General features: G+C 43.0%; 1 protein-coding gene and 1 long non-coding RNA gene across 3 annotated transcripts in view; one reads left to right on the top strand and one right to left on the bottom strand.

The window, feature by feature from the left end:
- The window catches only part of LOC111866065 (thrombospondin type-1 domain-containing protein 4), a 645,883-nt gene that overhangs the window by 368,323 nt on the left and 252,734 nt on the right, over positions 1-24,826 (top strand). The gene's annotated exons all lie outside the window — the stretch shown is intronic.
- The window catches only part of LOC111866067, a 269,485-nt gene that overhangs the window by 193,444 nt on the left and 51,215 nt on the right, over positions 1-24,826 (bottom strand). The window contains exon 2 of the long non-coding RNA XR_002843087.2: positions 17,338-17,434. This is a non-coding gene — a long non-coding RNA (uncharacterized LOC111866067). The remainder of the gene's footprint in view (positions 1-17,337; positions 17,435-24,826) is intronic.

The raw sequence follows: 24,826 nt of genomic DNA, 5'->3' as shown, positions 1-24,826 counted from the left end.
GGGCAGCTGTGGCCGGTCAGCCGGCGACGGGACGAACACATTTAGAACCTTGTGTAAAATTAGCATAGCCTTAACATGGCGATACGGCTCTATCATAAAGCAAAGGCGGCAGGTAAACCATGACTAAGGCGGGAATGCCGACAAGGCGCCAGGCTTCTAGACCCTGACTAGGAAGTTATGTACGTGTCGCTTGCAAAGTATCTACTGCACTGTAATTGATTTCTCTTATGACGTGCAAAAATTATTCCTTCTTCTTCCTTCGATCCGTTGAAATTGTTAGTTACTTATGTTTCACATTAGATGTCAGTGTTGAACCCATTTCGTAAATTGAATTCTAGAAATGTCTGGTCTCATTCAGCTCAGAATATTTTATCTCCTGTAAAACGTGAAATTTTCCCTGTGCTTAACTAATTAAGCACTACGCCATGAAGGCGTATGGTGGAGTGGATGTATAGACCCAGGTTTTCTTGACGTCGGAACTAACTGCAGGAGAGTTGTCAGCTTCACGCCCCTCCCGCTTTACCCACGGGGAAATAGCCCCCAGTCGCTATACCGACTGAGCTATTCCGGCTCAGTGTTCTGCTGTGCTAGGTAAAACACCAAAGAACAAAACACAACGTTACCTGTTCTATAAAGCGGGCGTGGAACTGGCTCCCAAATTTAGGGGGTTCAGAGCAAGCGCCTAGGAGGATATTTGGACACGAGAGAGAGAAAGCAACAGGAGAATGCAGAAAACTACATACCGAGAAACTTCGTAATTTGTACGCCATCAAGTATAATCTGCGGGACGAAATCAGGGAGGATAATATCGGCTGGGCATGTAGAGTGCAAGAATGCTCTGACAAATACGTGAATAATCGAAGGTTTTTGAAGTGAATTAAGATTCTGTTTATTTGACTGTGATATTGCAGGCTGGATTCATACAGCTCAGAATAGGGTTCCTTAGAGAGATCTTGTCAACATAGTAATGAAACTCCTGGTTCCTGGGAAGGCTGGGAGCGCCTGGACCAGCTGTGCGACTACTAGCCGAGAAAGGACTCTCTTCAAAATAGTTGTAGTTATGTAACGCACTTTTGCTGATCCGGTTCCTAAGAACCACATTATGTGGCCGTATGGCGGGCATAGCCGCAGAACTCCTCTCATTCTACGCATCATCCCTCAGAGGTGGACGGTCCTCCTTCAGTACCTTCCTTAGTGCAAAATCTAACATCTACCGCAAAAATCGGCCACTGCATGAGACAGATCAGGATGAATGAGACATTGTAGCTGGCGCTCAAACAGTGCGGTCAGAACAAGAACCTGCTACTATTTTTGTCAGACCTAATGTCCGCTAAACTGCCTGTCACAGTGGCCACTCGGTCTGGGTATGAACTGTCTTGCGCTCGCTCGAACACTGGGATCGTGAATTCGAATCCCACTCAAGGCATGAATGTCTGTGTGCTTGTGTAAGTCCGCCAAGGAGTCCTACCGAATGTGAACAGGATTAAGAAACTGAATAAGCGGCCAAGGCCCGACAAAAGCTCTAGAACGATAATAATAATAATAATAATAATAATAATAATAATAATAATAATACCGCGAAACATCTCGCGACCGAATACACGCCAGGTAACAATGGGAGTGCGGCGTTTTCTATGCAGTCCGTGCCGCGACCGTAGCTGTGCACTCGATCGGTAAACACTTTCCAGCAATACAGGCTGTTTTCTGCGTGGTCAGTGCGGAAGCTATATAACGACAGTTACAGACAGAACAGATGTCAGTGCTTGGGGGTGTTTAAGTGACAGCCACGGGAGGTAAGTCGTCATAGGATTAACATGTAGTGACTGTGAATTGTGTCCTATATCAGCGATAGCACTGTATGTAAGTGTAACTAAGACAGTGTGTATAACTAAATGGTTGATAAACCCAATTACCAACCCGAACGGCGTCTCAGTAGCCAAACACGCTACAATAAAAACGTCCGTTAAATTACAGGACGTTAATTTACGCCTCTTATCTCCTGTAGCTGCTGTCCACGCTGTTCATAACGGTCAAGCTAGACTTTAATTATTGAAACTGTGGGGTGGTGGATACTCAGGAAGACGAGTTTTAAGGCGGGATACACTTTAGTACGGACTGCCGGCACTAGCATCCTACCGCGATGTGGTGATCCCTGGCTTAGCCAGCATGTGGCACTCGGGCCGAAGAATGCAGCACTGTTTACAGACCCACATTTCAACCCCAAACGTCAAAGAATGCATTCGCAAGATTCCAGGGTTCACAGTTCATGAACTATATCTAGAGGAACAGTGCTCGCAAATAAGCAACTAAGTCTGGATATTCTAAAATGGAACCAACTCCATGCACTTGAGTCCTTCTCTAGACGCCAACAACTGCTCAGCATCTCGAGAATTTCCCAACATTTTATATAACACGAAAGTTCATTACCGTAAAACCGGCAACGCGCCTGGCCCTCATGTGACTGCTGGACAACGTTGTTTTGAGGCGGACGGTGTTCAGAGCAGAATTCGAAATTATAGCCGTTGATACATTCGTACAAGTAAACTGACGGACTGACAGACACAGTGACACATGATGCTGTTGAGACCACAGAAGCCACAGAATAAGAGGATAAAATAAAACCATCGCCGACTAAATTTGTCGGAGTGAAATACATAAAAATGCGTTTGGTCTTGTTATATATTTTTTGCGCTTTGATACAACTCTCGTTTCTTATTTGAGGAAGTCCTGTATTAGATGTGGGGGCATGCGGTAGCGTAGGCTCTATGCTACAAGCCGGAATGCCGTGGTTTCATTCCCGATGAGGTCATTAGATTTTTCTGTTGACCTAATTCTTCGGGCTGCACTATGACAGAAATCTTTCTAGGGGGTAAAAGGCGGCCGGCGCGTAAGGCTGACAACCTCACCGCCATCTATGAGTCGATTATCTAGATAATGTGAGAGCCTCAACGTCTCACAACCCTTCACGGCCTGTTACAAGAATAGCTTTACCAGTCTGCCTGCGTCACTTACCGACAACTGCTTTTTTCTCCCCTAACTAAACGCCTCAGAGCATATGTAAGTTCACAGACAATGAACGACCATTGCAGTGCAGTAATCTGAAGGCCTGTTCCTGCTTCATCATCAGTAGAACCTAGGGACTCTGGCTCGATTCTTGGAGTCCGACGAACCTCAGTAAGGGATTTCCTTTTCTTCTTCCGTCCCCCCCTGTCAGTTGTTGTGGTTGTGTGCCGTAATTGTTACGGTGATCTCTTACTTAAGAAGACTTCTTTTCTGATTTTTTCCATCTCGTTTGTGACATCAGTCTTTGTTAAACCCTGAAGATACTTATAACATGCTCCTCCGAAACGTCGGTAACGGCCTGTACGACTACAGGGCGCAAAACCCAGAAGACTACTTGTACACTTAGAAAAATTACTTCCATCTAAACCTCTTCTGGTGCATCTTACTTTTGGAACGTCACTAATGTATTGTGGCATATTTGCTCAAACCAAGATTTGTGGAGCTACAGAAACAGCCGTTACAAGGGAACGGCTCTGCTCATACGCCCGTTGCAAGGCAGTGGTTCAAAAGCCATCACATGATCGCATCAAGAAAACACGCAAGTAACAAAAAAAGAGTAGTTGGAAGAGGTGTTTTCTGTGCGGTCCATGCCGAGGTTGTATAAGATGGACCAGCTATCATTACGGGAGCGAATCTTGAGGTTGCAGATAGAGGAATATTAGGTTGGTGTGAGATGACCGCCAGCCTGCGAGGACGTGAGCCCGGGAACAAAGGATCTTCCACTGCTGGAAGATGTTACCAAGCAGCGCACTGCAGACCGTGACAGAGCACTAGTCTTTGTGTGACAGTGATTTGTAAAGTGTAGTCACGTGTTGTGTGTTGAAGTGTCCAATAAATCCGATTACCAATCTAAACCCCGTCTATAGTCACCATCGATCGCGTGACGATCTTATTATGACGTCCGCTCGAAGCCAGATTTGTGGAGCCAGAAAAGGCGGCCGTTTGTATGCAATGGCTATGTGAATATGTTTCTACAGCAACCAAATCATGTGAACGCAGCAACGGCTGCACAAACAACAATAAAAGAAATGCTGGAAGCGGTGTTTTCTATGTTGAGGAATCTAGGGTGTTGGGAGCAGTTACCAAGCAACGCTTAGGGAAGACACAGCATACTGAGAAGAATTAGAGCGTGCTATAGTGATAGTAAAGTGCTTAAACTAGTGAAAAGTGTACAATTTCTTGTAGATACGATTTATAAGACTTCAATATGTCCATTTAAGAATCAAAACCCCGTGTCTAGTCACTGAAGCCGTGACATTATGTTTAACTATTCAGAGATAATGAGACAAGTTTATTTCATTGATGTCTCAAAAACACTACTCATAAATCTAGACAAGAACATGTACCTCTAAGTGAGATATCTCGCGCGTAAAGCAAAAAAGTTCAAAGCAGGCAATGACCGCTCTCCACGTCCATTCCAAATTGTTAATCACAGATACCTTACCGTTCCCCACACGACGCTCTATAACTTAATTTACACATTGTCGTTAAATGAACGAGAGACGTGAACCATTAGCACATTACATATTTGTTAATTCTTTGCACTTCGATAGCATGGAATGCTGAAATCCATAAATAAAATTCCTTTTTAATGTTTGCGGTTAGCATTTTGCAAATACCAAATAAATTAAAAAAAAAACCACAGCCGGTAGAACTTTGTAATCTCTTACCTATGCCCCCATTCCACTTGTCCTTAAACAGACCGCTGTGGCAGGAGAACTTTCTCTCTTCACAGCTCAGATATTTTGAACATGGCTGGCGGATAGGCATAGTTGTTTGTTTATTGTTTTATTTTTAAATGCAGTGTAGTATAGGTGGCGCCAAGAATATCGTTTCTTTGCTGCACTCTCCTCTCTTCGTGCATGGTTACCTAATTGGTCGCACACGCATGCACAGAGATGCCATGAAGCGCCGGTACTCGCAAGACAATGGCTGCGGCACGCTACAAGGAATTGGCTGCCTCGGTGTCAACGTAAAATCTCACATCAAATAAAATGTGAGTCGTATACTGTTTTAAACAATGCTTCTTTTGTTAAAAGCCATTTCTACATTAATGCTTTCTTCTTCGTGGTGGCAGCAGTTCTATGTACAAGATGGTTATTTCACGTACATGTACATGTTTCGTTTAGGAAGACGTCACTCCAGAATCTCAGTGCTAATGAACTGACATAGAGCATATTGGAAAATTTTCATCATGTAGTTTTCGTTAAAGAAACGCAGGGCTCCGGAAGCAACAGCTGGGATAATTCGAGGGGACTGGAAACTCTCCCTGGACCAGGGGTACATTTTCCTGAAAGCACAAACACAGCCACACAGATCCAGCAATACAACGCATGCGGTAACAGGAGCAAGACACAACACAGAACACGATACACAAATATATGTAGGAAGAAAGCTCACATAAAAGAGGATTGGCGTAATTCGCATGTTTGAATGCGACGTAGGAAGAATCCTGAAAAGTTTTATTAATTAGAATTCATCGTCATATATGCCGAATACAGATTTTAGTCATTTTAGAATGAAGACATTATGGCATGCAGTACAATAGTTTAACGTGCATAAAGACACCTGAGGATGGCACATTAGTGCTGAAACATGTAGTGTGGAAGTGAAGAATAAGGTGAAAAAGTGTATACACTGTAAGACGGTCAGCATAAACCATGATCTTAAGTAACATTGTGTTTCGTTGACCAAAACGAGATGCTGGAGAATGTCCTGTATTTGTGTCAGTTCAGTAACAACCTTTCGTCACAAAGCTGTAGGCTTACCTCACTTCTAAACTTTATGGCTTCTCTTCATTTCTTATCCTTTGTTTGTGCAAGACATGAAAAATCAACGTAGAATGAAGTGGTCATATTTCGTCTCCGAAACTACGAAACGGATTTAGATGAAATTCGTTGTGGTGGGGAATCCACTGAACGTTGTCAGACGAGTAGCAGTGTGTTTCCTTTCGGTGCGATATAGTCCCTTCTTTCATGAAGTCGAAATTATAATTATCGATTTCTTTAGAAAACTGCTAATAAAGTTAAGGTAAAGGTAAAGCTGTCCCCGTCTTAATTAATTAAGCAGCAGGCCATGAAGACTTGTTAGGGAGTGGAAGTATAACTCCACCATTCTTGACCTGCCCCCCCCGGACCCTTTGGATAGGAGATTGTGTGGGCCATAGAGCCGGTGTGGACGCTGTGGAGTAGAGACAAGTCTTTTGCCTCTGCCGGGATTCGAGCCCCGGCCGCCCAGCCAGTAGCCCGTCGCTATCCCGACTCTAAACAATCGCTCATAGTAACAAAAATATACGAGATATAAACTGTAGATCACTTTAAGTTGTACAACTTACATTTGAAATGTTTTTCAATATAACAAGTATGAAAAGAAATAGAAAGGAAAATTTGACTCCGTTGGAGTGGTATTTCTACTGCGATTGGGTTTGCAACTACAAAATTTTTATGCAATAAATGAACGTCAAATTTATTTAAAAAAAGAAAAATAAGTAAATATATAAAATATTAATGTTATAAGATGTTTATAAGATTGTGCTACAGAGGGACGGATAGGTATTACCTAGGTCTTTTGACACAACAGAATGAAATAAGCACAGCTCAAAGAAGGGTGCTCATTCAATTGCATTGAAAAAGAAAAAAAAACAGCTTATTCCATACACAGTAGCATAACTCGTTGCTATATGTTACAAATGCACATTGCAGAAGAAAAAGAAATTATGCTTCATAATTAGGAATTCAGTCATATAAATTGGGGGGGGGGCTCACGACACTGTATAAATTGTAGCAGTTTAACAAAAACAATTTTAACGTACCAGACGATAGCCGACTAGGCCGAAATAAATAATTTGAAAATAGGACAAATAATGTGAATGAATTAAAGAGTTCTAAAAATTAAAAATTAAATTCTGAATTTTAAAACTTCTTCTATTACAAGGTGCCTGGGAGATGGGAATGAATACGTGGAAAAAAACATAGAAGTTGTAGAAAAAATGAAACATGCAATGTATTCTCAATACACTTGTACTGAAAATCTTAACGGTTTTTCGAGACAATTATACAGACGAATTCTATGAGATAACTTGAGAACCGCTGGTCTTATTTTGATCAGGCTTTGCATTGTAGTCCCTTGTTCTTCCGCCTCGCCTGTCTTATGCTATTTTTAATGGAGCATAAAATGCTAATAAAAATAAAAATTTAGAGAAAACAGAGGAGGGAATGTCCCACAATTGTTACGTTCTTTCAACTGACCTGTATCAGCATGCAGTCCTGTGTAGTTGCATCTGAAACGTTGTGTGTTCGAGGTGGTTTTACGACGGGCAATCTCCCATTTCTTTCAGTGATCAAATCTGTCCACTTTATGTCTCTTTGATGAAAGGCAAGCAGAAGACTCTTTGTTCTGGGACAGAATCAAGATAATCATCAAGACATATATTAACGCAAGTAATTTCTTCCATTTTTTTTTCTACGGGACGGGTATACATAGGCGATCCAAGCAGCTGAGGGGTTTAAGGTGCGTTCAGTTTTCAGAAACCTGAAAGCTGAGTTCACAGGCTTCACTCACCTCCATCCATGCAGATTATGTTCTCATTTGTAATTGTTCTCTGCACATAGAGATTAAAATTGTATCATTATGTGAAGTCATTGCCGTCTAAATCATTCACTTTCAACTACCGGACAAATACTGATGAAATTTGGCAGGGGATAGAGGCCTCCACTAAAATTAGTACAGTAGGTTTAAGGCGGGTTCATATTTGTATAATGCAGGCCCTATTTGTGTGAATATCAAATGTGACCTATCACCGAACAAGTTTCTCAAGCGGTAATGCGCAAGATTTCCGTGCTGTACACGACCGGTTGCAAATTTCTGCCGGAACATCGGCTATCCTGACCTAGGGGTTTCTTTGTTTTCCTCAGTCCGTCTAGGGAGGTGTTGAGATAGTATCTCAAATAGGTCACTACAGTTTTCTTCCACATCATTTTCATGAAATCATCGTATCACTGGACGCTACGATGTTTGTGAATCTGTCAGCGTCGTTAAATGGGCCATAATTAAGTAAATAAATGCATAAATTTATTGCGGATTCAACCCTAAAGTACGGGAGTCAGACGGGGTGCTAACACAGGGGGACAGGAGGAGAGGAAAAGCATCTCAAATGATGTTTCTGCTGGCACTGTTAAGTATCTCACTGAGGGATAACATGAGAACACGGCTATGGGCAGGACGAATGCTGGAAGAGATACAAGAATGTCAAAGGAACTTGCGTACTCATGTACAAAGGATGTCTCTTGAACGTTTATCGTGGCAAGAACGTCCTATTCGACGTTCAAGAAGATGAGCACAACAATTTATTTAGTCTCTAAATGTGTTATGACTCAAACTCTGAATCGACAGAAATATAGGAAAAAGGAGACCTGTCATAATATGCATCCTTTGGTGTGCCACTCAAGGAAAAAGTATATAAATGGGACAGTCAACACAACAACTTTGTGAAATCGAAAAGAACTTGATATTTTTACAGTATCAATATTCATTTATTTGCACAGATGTTAATGCTACAAGTTTTGATCTTTCTTTAGGAAATATTGAGGCATACATGAAACAGCATGATTCTGATCATACATGATTCTGAATATTAATGCGTTAACATTTTCAAAAACTTATCATTAATTTTTCATGTATGCCTGAAGATGGCCTAAAGAAAGGCCGAAACATGTAGCATTAACATCTGCGCAAATAAAAGAATGTTGATGCTGTAAAAATATCAAGTTTGCTTTGGTTTCAATAATTAGTTGTGCTAACTGTTCAATTTACATATTTTTCAAGAAGAAGAAGAAGAAGAAGAATTTATAAATTTTCTCAGAAACGGAAATTATATACGACACGAGCGGTTGATCTAAAACTTATTTTTTTTTTTGCGTGATGAATATTTAACTACAAATAATTTATTAATCTGTGAAAAAGTGATGTTAGTGATGTCCTTACGTACAGGCCGACTTCAGCCGATCTTGTTCTTTATTGTTCTCTGAGCAGAGAGGCGTCACGATGGACCGCTTAACTGTCCGTGGAGTCTCTCTGCTGCCGTAGACCTAATGTGATATTAGAAACTTGTTCCATTAAAGCGGTCAGGACTCGAAGAGGTGTGTAGCACCGAGATAAAGTAGAAGGGGTGGAAAGCGTGCCTCATTAAGAGACAGAATTGGACGGTTGGATATCAGGTTATTTTATGGCCCTGTATCAGCTGCTGTTTCCAGCTTTGAATGAGGTATAAGTAAGCAGGATGGTAAAAGGTAAATTTGTCCCTGTGCTTAACTAATTAAGCACTACGCCGTGAAGACGTATGGTGGAGTGGATATATAGATCCAAATTTTCTTGGCCTCGGCTCTAGCTGGAGGTGAGTGGTCAGCTTTACGGCCCGGCCGCCTTACCCCCGGGGAAAGAACCTCCGGTGATCATTGGATAGGAGGTTGAGAAGATTGAGCCCCATTCAGAAATGATGCAGTCCGTAGTGGAGCATCAAGAAGTAGCCGTACGAGACGCTACAGTGATGCCGGTCAAAGAACCCGAAATAGAGATGGAGGCGCGTCGGGAAGAGAGAAGGCCGACCTTAGTGGACAGGAAACCTGAGGCGGCAGAGCATCAAGAAGCTCCCGTTGAAAACGCCGTACTGAAACCGGTCAAACGACGGAAGAAGCGCATAGGGGCAAGAAGCAAGAGCCAAAGGAACTAACCCGCGGAATTTGTGGACCCGGAGGAAGTTGGCTGCCACCTGCAGGAACGTGTCCCGCCGTGCAACAGTGGCATGGCGCAAGAGGAACATCTTCAAGAAATCGTCGACACAAAGTAATTGTGGACCACGAAAAGAACTGGCCCCTGAGAGAATAAGGATGTCCCGTCGCGTAACAGTGGCACGACGCATGAGACATCCTCGGGCCGAACACGACACACCGTGCCAGAGTGGCACGGCGCAAAGGAATCGCCAGGAAGAACTGGGTCAGGGACAGCGTACTGAGGGGAACCGTGACAGGACAGACGTCCGGGAGGAGGCGTCAGCCGCAACGGAAATGCAGCGAGGCCATAAGGAACTGCTACGCCTGAGAGAGAAGACCGTCAATGTTATTTTCAGGGGAAAGATCGCGAAACAAGTAGTCGGTACTTCCAGCGGGTTACGGAAAATAAGAAAATGGGCACTGTGGAGGGGTCGACCCCCTCCAAAATGAAAAAAGGAAAATGCCCGTATGGGAGGAACCGGTAGTAGACACACCGGCCTCCCTAGCAAGAGTGAACGAGGAAAGAATGAAAGCGAAGAATGAATGTGAGACAATGGGACCAACAACCGCTGGACCTTGGAAATGCTCGGGGCGAGCACTCTGGAAGAAGGGGCGGATGGAAGGAAGACAAAACACCGAAGAAAAGGTGGAGGTAACACGCGGAAGACGAACACCTTAGGAAACGAAACCAAGGAAGAACCGTTAGACTTTTCGGGGACGAACAACCTTTAAAAGGGAGCAATGTGGCGAGCTGCCTTACGCCCATCGCCGTCATTCGGTTTCCTCAACCAAGTCTTCACTTTGGGTTTAATTTTAGTGAAATCAGGAATGGGATAATTCAAAATATGACCACCCTTTCCAGACCGGTTTTGCGTCATGACCCTGGATCCTGGCTTCAAAAATACACTATTGATATTTGCTGGCATTTCAATCCTAGACCGGCCGTCCTTTTCGAGGGTTTCTTCACTTTCACATAAGGAGACTGTAGTAAGAGAACTGCCTTCCTCATTCCGTTTGTAGTATGTCTTGAGATGAGACCTTTTCGATGGCGTCATTCTCTGCAACAACTTCGTTTGCTTCCTGTGTCTGGACACATAACTTCCGATCCAAGGGATTCATGATTTGCTCCTTTTCCAGCTTATCTTCCTCCGTCTCCTCTCCCTCGGAATATTGTTCCCCCTTACACTCGTATTCCTTTACGCACTTCTGCTCCTCCTCCTCTTCATCCTCTGAAATAGGAGTTGTATCTCCTGCTATGCTGCGTTGTGTACTCTTATTGTCTTGCTCTGGCATATTTACACACGTCACAAATGCTGGGTGGCTGAATCTCCAGGTCTTGTAGACAACTCCAACTGATATGCTTATGTAATTCCAAGTGAATCCAAGAGCACCTCCTTCAAAATAATATTTTCCTGGCTGATTATAGAGAATGTCACTACGAAACCATTTCAACTTAGAAAACGTTAAACTTCTGAATATTGTACAGTCTGTATTATGCATCCGTCAATACAAGAACTTCGCAGTAAATGAACCTGTAATACTGTATTATTGTTATTCGTGCATTACGTACATTTGCTACATGTTTCGATCCAGCTGGATCATCATCAGGCAATATTCATGAAATATACTACTTGTGATGCATTGTATTTCTAATGTTGATCCAGTGGCCATTATCGTAAATTTGTTTTTGATTCTTGTGTTTCGATACATTTGAATATTAATCCTAAAATGTAAAACGTTATAACTCAGAAGTTAAAGTTAAAATTACATCACAGTTTTTTTATTTGAGCGCGAAATACAAGTCTGTGATGTTGTATCATAAAACAGAGGGTTTTCTGGGAATCTGCATTGTTTCTGTTTACGTTGTGCACATATTACATACCGGATTTTCGCATGTGAGTGGTGTCTGTTTTATTTTCCTTTTGTTGTACCGTGAGTGACGGTGGTAAACTTATTGTGTCCTGTATAGTGTACCACGTGCTCTTGCTAGTAGCGGTTGTTCCCCTCTGTGCTTCTTTTGTACTCTGAATACGGGTACATGAAGGACTTTGTGTGTTCTAGAAAGCAAAATACAACAGAATATCTGACGTAAAGGATCCTGATTCTCTTGCACCTTTCTTAATAAAGCAAATTACACTGAAAATAGTTGCTTAATTTAGTAAAAAGGTAAACTTTTCCCTGTAAGAGGCCGTGAAGGCCTACAGGTTTATGAGACGTTGAGGCCCTAACATTTTCTAGACAATCGGCTCACAGATGGCGGTAAGTTTGTCAGCCTTACTCGCCGGTCGCCTTTTACCCCCCCAGGAAGATTCCTGGTACTCATTTCTGTTAGAGGCTGAGTCGACTCCAGGGCCATAGTACGGCCAGAAAGCTTAGGTAAATTTTAAAAATCCACGTCACCGGTACTTGAACCCGCGACCTTCCGACTTGTAGCATAGTGACCCAAGCAACTACGCTACCGCGACCCCTCTTTTATTCAGTATTCACGGTTATTCAAATTTGTAGGGGATGCATTTTTACCCCGTGTATATGAGGCACTTCCACTTGAGCTAACCTCATTCTGATACGTACATTAGAATAACAAAGGAACACGCTGTGTGTCCACTACATCACAGAATAGGGATACATTGTCGGAATGTGTACGTATCTTACAATACAATACGGTTTACGGTAATATAAGTGAGTTATCTCTCTGTGTATGTGTGTTATGGCGTTCCAACACCGTACTTTTCTCATAGTTACACACGGGACAGTTCAGAGTTCTGACCTGTACCGTTTGAAGGATAAAATGTTTATGGAGGAATGAGGGAACGAGACAAGCCATTCAAGGAAGAATGGGATGGAGGAGAAGAGGGAAAAATGCAAGGGCGAAAGAAATTCCCCTTTGGATTTCAAACGGCTTTTCCACTCGTTGACATGAATGAACAGGATATACGTATTTAGATATCTGTGTTTTGTAAAGAGCAGAGAAACATGTAAACTCCTATACGGTGAGTAAGCATTGCTTTATAAGGAACAGATTAACCTCCATGACATTCATACGTAACGTTCACGTAACATGTTATCCTGTTATCAAAGATTATTCCATAGCATTGTATACATACAAATGCTAGGTTGTAAGATTCATAAACACTGACGTAGTGTTATGCTGAAAGAAATTACTGCCGATTTGAAAGCCTCATCTTTGTTTATTATTGTATTAGTATTCTTCCCAGATTGGAAAATGGCTATCCCAAGCTGTTCCCTTGCTTTGTAGCGTTTCCCGAAGTCGCGCTTGCTTCTGGCCAGTTTTCTCGATCTGTTCTGAATTTGTAGGTACAGGTTCAGCCAGACCAATTCAAACCGGTTACAGCACACACAAAATCTCGACAATAGATCTTCACTTCCCTTCTGTAGTGGGCCTGTAATTTTATCCTGTGTGAGTTGTACACTAATAACTGGCTTCCAACACATTGTCATTGTAAGATCCGACCCCACTAAAAGCATGTTTATTTTATTTGTGTGTGTTGTTACATGAAGATGGAAATTGGAACAAAGGACCGATTTCCCATTCAGAGTCCTACGTATGTAAGCTGTGTATTTGCCGCTCACGGTAGCCGAGCGGTCTAAGGCTTGCACTGTCTTCGCTCGCTCGGAAGCCGGGATCGTGGGTTCGAATCTCACTCAGGACATGGATGTTTGTGTGCGTTTTTATGTGTTTGTCTACAGGTAGAGGCCTTGCAACGAGCTGATAACTCGCCCAAGGAGTCCTACCGTATGTGTAAGATCTAGAAAAACCGAAGTGAACGGAGTTCATGGAGANACCCACCCAAAAGAAATGGAATAATACATCAGACTGGACTGCGATCACTACTCCCACGTCGTAACAGTTCTACCGCACAACCTCGTCGGACATTAGTAACAAACTGACACCTTTCGTTCATTGATTCACCCCCTATTGTTGTGGATACTTAGACTGAAGCTTCAGTCACAATTCGTCGTTTTTTCTCCAAAACCACAGATAGTATAAAATATGGGTAGAAAGACAGAATTTGTCACTACGACTCACTCTGTACCTTTACGTTCTTGTGGAGCATACATCTGGTCCCTCTTTACCTTCGACACTTTATGGAGGTAAATGATTAGTATCACGCCCCCGCCGCTCTGACCCCTGGAATAGAACAGCCGGGACCCACAAACAGGAGTCCAGGTGGGCCCCAGAGACGGAATGGACACACTTCCAATAACTCAGATGTACAGTGGATCGTCGAATAGCTGAATGATTAATGAACTGTAAAAGATTTGGGAGGAAACGGTTGTGACCTAACTTGATGTACCATCCCGATATTGGCCTGATGGGACTGAGGTAAACATCGGAAAGCCCTTCTCAGGGTAGCCTGGTGCTTTGTCAAGCTTCGAAGACGGGATTTCCAGAATGCGAAGAAGTGGCAACTGCTCAACCGCGACGTTTGGAACGTCACAGTTAATGTAGACCTGATTAAGTTATGATTCCAAGTCGAAAGTAAGTTTCCCTGTCATGCTTATACGGACCTTGAGCTCGCGTGAATACATCGGAAGTGACGTATGCTTGTACTTAAGACTCGTTGAGCACTGCAGCACTCGGCACTGATGACTCTAAAAGACATTTGCAATTGAGAGCTCCTTCTTATTTGACGTTAACGTGATCAAAGACTTCATTATCGAAGGATATTATATAAAGAGCAAAATGTTACTGGGCGTTGCTTAAATACTCCATTATTAAGAGATATGTCTAGCTACTTAATATGCTTCGCTGAAAACATTGACTATGTACGTAACAACTTGTCCATGAAGACATAGTAGGTTTATTTAGTTGGTAATTATTAACCTGAAACTTACCGTTTTGAAACGTAACAATCATTCCTTAGCATTTAGCGATATATCTGCAGACGTTACACTTTTGTGGTTGGGACAAAATCTGTTTACTTACAGCCGTGTTTGTGAGGTGCGCAAGGAAGCTTCTGTTGTTCATTGGAAGGGAAGAGGAAATTACTGCGCACATCTGTGCTCTTTGTATACACATGTACCTCTATCTAAATATATAACAAGACTTATCAGTCAGAGAGGATGAAAACGGTGGAATGTGTTGTATGAGGTCCTGCCATACATTTTTTTTAATTCGCTTAGTGGGGGGTGGAGTCCAAATGGGTCCACTCGGCACGGCGGCTACTGATTTGCCTATTGTTTCCTGCCCAATGTGATTATGATGATGGAGAATTTGGTGGAATGAAGACTGGCAGGGGAAACCGGAGTACTGGGAGAAAACCCGCCCCAGCGCCACTTTATCCACCACAAATTCCACTTGACCAGACCCGGGATCGAACCCGGGCCGCCGCGGTGCGAAGCCAGCGACTAAACGCTTGAGCTATGGCGCGAGCTTCCCTACCTTTACGCAAACTTCTACTCACATGGAGCTTTCTGTCTTCGCACAGGACGCGCGGTCGCCGCGTCGTAGTGTTACCCATACGTCTGGTGTGTAAATGTCACTGACTTCGGATGCTCGAGTCAGGAGGACGTGTCAGTACGGAATCCAAGATCCTCCGCCTGTGTTTTGAGGCACAGTGCCTCGAAAATCAGCAAAAAGGACACAGAACCACACAGAGCCATAACAAGCTAAAAAGGGGGGCATCACTGCGTGGACCCATGAGGACTTCAAATAAGAAGAGACACAAGGACACAAAACGTATCGATCCAAGATCTTAATATTAGACATTAATAAGATTTTAATTAAAATAACTGTAAAAAACTTCTTACATACAAGCTTCTAAGTATGTATTACGAAATTTGTAATAGTAACATGTTGATCTTATGCCTTCTGAAGATTGTCGGCTGCCCAAAACATGTAAAGACAATAAATATCTACAAATTGAATCACACTGGACGCTGTAAGTTGCTGAAGAAATATGTCGAATGAGTTGATTAATTACTAATGAATTACTTGTCTACAGAGTGTGAAGTTCTGGGAGGGGGGTAGTGGCCTAATGAGGTACCATACCTGAATTTGCCTGAAGAAACTGAGGAAACACACAGACCACTTCAGTCATTGTAGCTCATCTCCGGACCAAAATTTGAACCCGGGACTCTGCGAATACTGAACAGGAGTTTTACCTACTCGACCACGGCGTTATTAAACTACGACAGTTGTTCTCACATATAATTTTCACGGGAGCCTGATAGTATAATTAAAATATCAGTAAAACTCCGTGGCATTTAGTCCGCAAGCGAACTGTACCGACCGAGCGACCGCCCGCTTGACGGCGAAGTTACTGCCAACTTTAGCGGATAGAGGGTGTCGCGCGGTCAGCGCAACGAATCCGCACGGCCGTTGATCTCAGTTTTCTAGACCGGAGCTCCTATTTTCTTGAAATAGCTCCTCAATTAACCTCACGGGGCTGAGTGGACCCCGTTCCAGACCCACTACTTATCAGAAAATCTGGTAGCGCCGGAAATCGAACCCGGACCTCAGGATCTGTAGCCAGGAACTGTTACCCCTAGACCACAGAGGCGGTTCAGGGAGTGTAAACTGAAGTACAAAATTGAGAATAGAGAAGAACAGAGAGACACATCTCATCTAATGTTTGTGTGAGATTTCGAAATATTGGAACATTATATGATATTACCAAGCTGTACATAGCATCATGATAGTGACAGTTACGTCATTTAATGACACTGCGTTGACTGCAGAGGTCATATATCATCGTAAGAATGTAAAAAGTTGATTACGAATGTCGAGTGTGAAGGAATCTGGAAGCAATCGGTCACGGCTTGTATCAAGAATATTTTCGGGCATTCATCTGGAGAGGCTGAGGAAAAATCTCGGGTGTCACTTGTTTTTATGCCCGAAAATTTGTTTAGGCCATCAAGTAATGTGGGAAAATGCACACTTTTGATAATACAAATATAATATGTGTCAGATTTGAGGCTTTCACGGCGGTGACTATGAAGAAGGCAGTCTTCTGGGATTTGGCACCGTGTATAAGTGGTGTTAACCGACGTTTCGGAGGAACGTATCGCCTCCATCTTCAGGGTAGAAGAAAATATAAGAATTCTGCAAGCGAAGAGACCNAGTGTTGCAACTCCTCCCCGCGACTGCATCCGTTCTGCGGTGGTATGACTCACGGCAAATTGCAGCCGCGGCGCGCACTTGATTGTACGCACTGTATGTGTCCTATATCAAATATCATGGAAGTACCATAACCTTATTTCTTAATGGTTCTGTCTCCAATTTTGAGGTTATAATTTCCTATATATCCTTGGCGCACAAAGGCTGTATATCCAGGATTGAACTGAAAGACCTACAAATTAAAAGAAAATTGTTTGTTCTGTTTCATGTGTTCAGCTGTTCATGTTTCAGTTCCGTCAATGTTGTTTTCTCTGTTCCTCACAATGTGGAGTTAGAACCATTGAGAGATGTCAAAGGATTCTGAGATGTACAGTGTGTAACGGTTCATCTAGCCCTCACAAAATTTAGTTTTTTCCTTGGACTTACGAATGGAAGTGTCTCAAGCTTCGACATGCACCTACACACAGCAGTGACCACGGTTCTTCCGCGTGCTATCAACATAGTGAGAATTGTAGCCGAATGCCTGAAACATAAAGGCTCATGTCATTAGACAATCAAAATGAACTGTTCCACTGAACACTAAATTACTCAAGAATTTCAAAGAAATTACTGTACACTCAGCAGGAAGATTATGTAATCTAAGGATATTATATCCTATCTATGGGAGATCTCTTGCGAGTGCGTAATCACAGGATAAATTAACACGTCTTGAAGTGTTAAGTGCATGTTTTGTTTTTAACGCCTCTTTAGTCGAAATGTTTAATGATTCTAATTGAAGGGTTGAGGGAGTCAGTTGAGATTGTATCTGTATGAAGGGAAGAGGGCGATTAAAGTTCATAACAGCTATAAATAAAGCAGGGGAAAGCTGTGAACAAATGTAAGTTATATTTTTCATATCGAACTTAGAGTTTATCGTCATTTGAACTTTTTATGAATGTAAAAACAGTTGTATATATAAAACTGTATCAAGCGTACTCCTGGTCTGTGATCTCTATGAAGGTGATAACATATATTTACTGCTTGAAAGAAGATGGTATCTCTGATACGTACATCCTAACGGCGCTTCTCACATGAAAAGAAAATGTTGGGAGCTGTGCATTTGGGTGCACTGCAGTCCCGCAGAGCAGACTTTGGTGGCCGCAACTTTCTGAGCTGCTGCAGAGTTCTGTCTTCCTGGACGCAACGCCGCCTTGTTCGGTGAAAGTCAACCGACGTTGCCGCCTGCTTCATGTTGGTTTGTTGCCTAACTCAGTCTTCGGCTCTGATGATGGAGAGATATATTCTTCCGAAACGTCGGTTGACTTTCATCGGACTGCACGGTGTTGTATTCCAAAAGAGAACTCTTCATAGTCACTGCTGTGAGAACCTCGAATCCGACGTTGCGGCAGTAGTAGTCTTGAAGAACACGCTTGTAGTCTCGGATAGGTACACTCAGTCCAGTAGAATGGAGGAACAGTGCCGTCTCCTTTGTCAGAATCTGTGCAAGCCAGTAATATATAGGCTATACGTATATACAGTTTCAGAGGTTTATATATGTGCATAAACTTAGCATTCATGAACGTAATATTTCATCTGTTTCGAAGCTGCAGGCCAAGGATGGGGAATTATTGGCGCCAGTACCAGTTTGTACCGACTGAAATATTGGCCGTCATGGGTGATTGCAGGCTTCTTATGTTACATCTGGAGTCACTTGATAGTTCAGTAGTTCGGCACGCCGTATTTCCTTTCACTAAATTACGTTTTTGCTTTTTAATGAGGAGCTTCACAACTTGTACTCTTCTCCAAGTATAATTAAAATGATCAAGTCAAGGAGGATGAGGTGGGCAGGGCATGTAGCACGAATCGGGGAGAAGAGGAATGCATATAGGATATTGGTGGGAAAGCCAGAAGGAAAAAGACCACTGGGAAGACCAAGGCGTAGGAGGTGGGTGGACTATATTAGAGTGGATCTTAGCGAGGTAGGATGTGATGGTGTGGATTGGACTGATCCGGCTCAGGATAGGGACCAGTGGGGGGCTCTTGTGAACACGGTAATGAACCCTCGGGTTCCATAAAATGCTGGGAAATTCTTGAGTACCTGCAGAATTGGGGGCTCCTCAAGAATGGCTCAGCTCCATAAGTAAGTAAGTAAGTAAGTACATTTTTGCTCTTACGTCATTTACCCTCTCGGCATACCGAGAGTAATATTTGTCCAGGAGAAGATAGCTACAACAAGATATAACATATTGTCTTGAAGCGTACTACCTTCTGGGAAATAACGTCATGTAGTCCGCTGAAAGTCAACCGATATCGCCTCCATCTTCAGGGTCTAACAATAAACCGGAAAAAAACAGGGCGAAAGCCAGGTATCAAGCAGCAGAAAGGTTCACAATTCCTGTTTGTAGCTCATAATCCCTTCAGTGGCCTCTTGCGAACACGTAATGAACATAGGGATTCCATATAATTAACAAAATTTTTGGAATAGCTGAGCCACCGTTGTGTTTTCAAGTAAGACTCTGCTCCACGGAAATGGTTACGTAACCTCAGAACCAACGAAACCTTTGTTGCTAGGCATTCCGCTACACCAAGTTGAGGGTTTCTGCGTGTCCAGAAGAAAGCTTCTAGGTTCCCATACGTCTGTACACACGAGTCACTTGTTCTCAGAAAGGTCAGCCCACTCTCCGAACACCTAGTTACAATTCATGCCGCCTATCAAGACGACTCACGCTTCTCACAAGACAGTCAGCTAGCCAATCAGTGGCTGGCTACTGCTCAGTTCAGATCAAGATCTCGTATCTACACGAGTCGCAGTTTCCTGGAACAGGAATCAGCCTCTCGTCACAGTCCAGATTCAGACTTCATACCCACAAGGGTCACAGTGGGTCTGCCCACTGCACACTTCAAGTACATACGTGTACCTTCTGACCAGACGAGTCACGTGTCCACAAAACGGAACAAGCTCAAACTTCAGTGTCCCTGTTCGCACTTCAGATCCACACGAGTCACTCTTTTCACTCTCCGTGCCTGTCAGATCCAGATGTAATGTCCACACGAGTCACTCTTTTCACTCTCCGTGCCTGTCAGATCCACACAAAGAAACCGACTCACTCCTAAGAGCCTTCCTGCTGCTCACATGAGACCCAGATCTCATTTCCACGTGTCACTGTTTTCTTCAGAGCCTCTCTACTGCAAAGTTCAAGTTCAAAGTGGAACAATCATAGCATCTCATTATGCTCGTCATTCCCCGTTTTCCTAGCCGTGACGCTATTTCCTTTATTCGGGACCTGCTCGGTTCGACCCTCGGCCGGGAAGCCAACTATCCTGACAGAGGTTTTCCTTGGTTTCCTCAAATCTTGTAAAAGGTCTGGATGGTACCTCGAATAGGCCACGGCTACTTCCTACCAAATTCTTTGTAATTTGTAATTCATCAAGCATTCTACGCCAGTCTACATAATGACATTGTCTAGAACTATACTACAAACGTCGACATATTGAGTTGTTACTCCCCCGATTAGAGGCTTGTCATTACGCTGAGCGGTGTTTCCCTTTTATGTTATTGTTTAATTATCGGCATGGGCTGTTTCAGCGATTCTTCAACTGAAGCCATACAATTAAATCGGCTGAAGCAATAAAGGACTGAGAACTTTCGCCACGTTATTAAGCATTTTTAGGAAGTAAAAAAAAAAAAATGCCTTATATGGAGAGACCATGTCTGTCCGTCTGTTTACCGTTTTCAGGTAAGCGGGGGTTACATGGATGAGAGGCGCTGGAAAATGTCCTGGTTTCTGAGAAATATATGGTTTCCTCTAGAGGTAGGACCAGGGAATTAGTTAGGTGGATGTCTTGGTTGCCGGCAGTTACTCCGAAAGGGTGGGTAAAAGCAGAAAGAAGAGTGGTCCTCTTTAACGGTGGGGTCAGGAGTGGCCTAGCTTAATGGGAGACGTGACTCTCCTCTGGCCGTGACTTAGGTGCGCAGCAGTTGCACTCAGGTGCTGAACTGCTCACGCACATAGCAACATAGACTGATAACTCATCGCTGGTTTATTACTGGTATATACTTTATTACGTAATACACAAGTCCACTGTTGCATCAGAACTTAATGCCAACAGTGTCTATGGGTAGCCCAGTAGTTATGAAGTTATGACGTGGATGATTTAGTCGGAGCTGCACTGGGGCGCGTCTACCTCCGACTAGCAAATATTACACAGTGCCCTAGCCAGGATTCCTGAAGCGAAGCGTCTGTCTGATTTACATACTTCTGGGCACAGGACACCTCCCTTCAAATTTTGATTGACAGTGTAAACTAGGATGCCGCTTAATCTGATTCTCCAATTAGGGGCTTAGGGTAAACTCATCCACCTACTACATATCTGTTAATTCAAATTTGGGGTAGCATGGGCCCACAAAGACCTTGCTAAAATTACGACTTCTGCACAAATCAAGTTTAGATTTTCGACAAAGCTTGGTTTCATGTTTTCAATTAACTTGGACAGATTTACTGTCTTGCAGCTGGCTTCAAAGATTGGCGTAAGCCGCTCCACTTACACCAAGAAAGGGACTAACTCTCTCGGGAAAAAAAATTGTGGCCCGAGAGTAATTAATTCTAAAATGACCTGATTCTTCTAAATTAAGTAACGTTTACCCTATTATGGGCTGCTACATTGTGACGTAGAATCATCGCTTGAACCGCTAAAGAGAATATTTCAAAATTTTCCATGGGAGACTTTCGCTGAAAGTTTTTATACAATTCTTATTTTGGTTAAAATCAGACAAAAGTAGCGGCCACATTGCATGAAGATCTGCGTGCGTCTGGAACGAACTCGCGTGTAACCCTAACCATGCCGAAGGAGTTTAAAGCAAAACAATGAAAGACGCGTTTTATGCCAAGTATATATTTTTCCTACGCCATATGAGTCTCGAAGTAAATAACAAGAATATTATTTTCTGGCTGCGTTACTTCATGTCTCGACGGCCGTTGGACGGATTCTCGTAACAATTTATGTTCGACGTCGTTCCAGAAGTTTTAGAAGCTCATATCTGTCCATGTGTCTGTCTGTGAGCCAGCGCCAGTTCCCAAAATGGCGGCTAGCTTTCATTCCTATTCCAGTTTGAAAGACAATAACTATAAGTTGTCGGGAAATTCCGAATTTCATTAGTCTTGACTCACGATGAAGTCCACTTTCCTTCAAGAGCTTTAATGGGCTTTGTAATGTATATCACAAATCTTTAATCACGTTTTGTAAACAGAGCGCAAATAAACGTAATAAAGTTCAAAGAACGCTGTGACAAGTTCACGGAGTACAGAGTTAGGTACCTGATGCTGGAAGGGTCGATAGAAGGCCCATCTGCCTGACAGGTTGATGACGTATTCAGCAACAATGTGGGGAGAGGCTTTTGTACAGTATCATGGAACAGCAGCCGGCCCTGGCCTGTCATACTGTGACGTGGCGTGACGTGCCTCAGTTCCATGCGGCAGCCACAACGTTAGCTGCACTATTAGTGGTATCCGCAGGGGTTTGGTGCCAGCCTGTAGGTGGCTGGTTATACATATACATTCGTCACCTGAGGCCAGGGACACGGAACTGAGCGTGTGAAAGAAGAACAGGATTATTCTTTACAAGTATCTTCCTTTTTCACCGGCGGAAACTACGTCACAACATTGCTTTCATCTTTGAAATTTAAATATGGCTGTTTATTTAAGGGCATCGTTATCAACCTTCTAGCTTTCGTCCGTAAGTCAACTTAACAGAACATTTGTATAAGATAATTTTATTAAACTGACCCAAGACGTATACAGTATAACTGCCGTAATATGGGGACGTATGGGGGAATGGAGGCTTCACCATGGACAGCCATTAGATAGAGGGCTGTGTGGACCCCAGAGCCGTTCTGAACGCTGTTGCAAAGAGAGAAGAAATCTTGCTCCTTCTCAGAACTAATCCCAGCCGTCTAGATCGAAGCCTAATTTCCAAAATTCTATAGGCTTCTGTCGTATCGCACTGAGTAGAGCGTCAGAAGAAACGCGTAAAGAAAAATTACACTTCTTTTTGGTCAATACGTTCTAGAGAAGGTACTTTTCATTTTAATGTTCTTCATTGCATGAAAACTGCTCCTGAGATATCTTTTTGCTCATTATTCCATACCGTATGGCCTGCGCGTCCCCGGAATTCATTCTGGGATAATGAGTGTTTGTAGACGTGTAGAAGAGGGATCAGTACATAGTAAAGTCCTTAATATAAAAAGTACGACACAAGAACGTGGTCACACATTTATGCAAGATTGAAATCCGCAATCCCAGTTCACTGTTTGCTTAATAGTCTCGAAGAAATATCAGCTACTTTTCAGTTTGTATTTATTTTTGCGTTCTTTGCACGAAATGAATGCATATACGGGAGGCCATGGCTGTATGCGAGCTGTGTTGTAGTAAAAGCTTCAACAGTCACATTGGACGGAATTGTTTTATAATTTGTAATATTGTTAGTGTGACGGACCAGACTGAAACAAATCAAATGCATGTATGTATGTTGTTATATATGTATGTATATAATTCAGCGACTACAACTTCTGTTCTAAAGAAGTTTCCCGAAGATTCCTGAATTAAGGAATATGACGTAGATATTTATCAACGTTCCTGGGGACCATTCTAGTCACATTTTCAAGGCAGATGCAGGCAGAAGGATTGTATGAAACGTCGGTAAGTATCTACCAGACTGCGCGGCGTCACATCCCAAATGACTCTGATGCTGAGAATCATAGCTGTGAGAACCTCAGGCCTTACAGTGCCTTACAAAGTGAGTGAGCAACGCCACTGGTGCAATCCTATGATATAGCGTTATGGAGCAATACGCAAACGTTCAATCAACTTCACTGGCGCCGCATGGAGCAAAAACCAATCCATGAATAAGACATGAGAGTAGGCATGTGGACGTGGTCCAGCTTGTTGCAGTGTTCCGCAAACTTCTGCTACTCGTGTTAAGTGGATGCGTCAGTTAACATCCAGCATCGCTGGAGGCTGAGAATTGCCGTAACGCTTTCATCTTCGGCTGCTTGTCGGATGTCGGATGTCTGCAGACAATATACAGGTTATTGGTATACACATCTGGATCTGCGGAGAGACCAGCCTTGCTCAAAAATTAGATATAAAATAAAGCGTAGACAAGTAAATGAGCTCTTCTTCCCATGTGCCCAATCGCCTCACCACCAACGCACGTAGTGTGACACGAGGTTTAACGCGTTCATAACATTAGCACAGCCCCCCCCCCTCACTTCCGGAATAGGAACCTATAGATTGTGGGTTCGAATTCCATTCAATGCAAGAATGTCTGTGTGTGCGTTTATTCTGTGTTTGTGTTGGCCTGTTTATACACGTAGCTAGCGGCCTTGCAACGGGCTGATCCCCCGTCCAAGGAGTCCTACCGTCTGTGTAAAAAAAGATTACGAAACTGAAGAGGCCAGGGCCCAACAAAGGGCTGTAGAGCCATTGATGGGTAAATAAACATTATTAAACAGCCCCACAATGAACACTGGTTGTTATGTCTACCGCCCTCTTCAACATTACTAAACAGCATTGTGTCAGCGGAGTACATTTATGCTTCACATGATCGTCTCGGTGAACAACGATCATTTCCCTAAATTGTATATCCACTTAATCTTTGTAAGAGACCCAGCGTTTTTTTCTTTAAGGTAGGAACTAAATTTATAATATTTAGAATACTTAAAAGAACTTCGTGCTTCAAAGTTGAAGCTGCAATTGATTAAGTTCACTGACCTGAAGAAACAACTAGTGGCGACGGTTGGGACCGAGCTAGAGACGTTTTAAAATGTAGGCCGTAAATAGTATTAAGAATTAAATATTGTAGTGTACACAGCTGTTGCTGTACACTGACCGCGAGATGGGGAATAAACAAGCCCTTTTCTAAGCAGCGGATCGGTAAA

The sequence above is a fragment of the Cryptotermes secundus genome, unplaced genomic scaffold (assembly GCF_002891405.2).
Source record: "Cryptotermes secundus unplaced genomic scaffold, Csec_1.0 scaffold318, whole genome shotgun sequence".
Classification (NCBI taxonomy): Eukaryota; Metazoa; Arthropoda; class Insecta; order Blattodea; family Kalotermitidae; genus Cryptotermes; species Cryptotermes secundus.
Note: the sequence above shows the minus strand (reverse complement) of the source record. Positions and strands in the feature narration are given on the sequence as shown.